Here is a 490-nt window from a genome sequence, read left to right on the forward strand (position 1 = left end):
GAAAATGCACGGAGTGATGATGTTCTCACATTCATCACACACAAGCTCACCCACACCAACCCTTGGAGTTTGCAGGTGTTTTCTTTCCAGTTTCTTTGCTTTCCTGTTGTTTCCTCATCTCTTTCTCTCTCTGTACCTACGTGCCTGTGTACCCATGTATCTATCTATCATTTATCTATCACCCATCTCTCCATACCTACATCTATTTATATCTTTTATATGTGCCTGTATCTATTCCTCTCTCTATATCCATCTCAGTATATACATCTCTCTCTCCACTCCCTCCTTCTTTCCCCATATGCAGAGCTATCTCTCTGTATATCTATATCCACATATCTCTCGATATTTATCTATTTATAAACATATCTCGAAATATCTCCATATAATGCCCGGGGCCGGGTAGGGCTGCGCTCGGCGATGCATTAAGCGCGCCTGGCTGGCGGCGCTCGGCGGTGGATTAGCAGCCCTGACCGGAAGCGGAAGCGGCGGG

Source organism: Corvus cornix, chromosome 19 (assembly GCF_000738735.6).
Source record: "Corvus cornix cornix isolate S_Up_H32 chromosome 19, ASM73873v5, whole genome shotgun sequence".
Taxonomy (NCBI): Eukaryota; Metazoa; Chordata; class Aves; order Passeriformes; family Corvidae; genus Corvus; species Corvus cornix.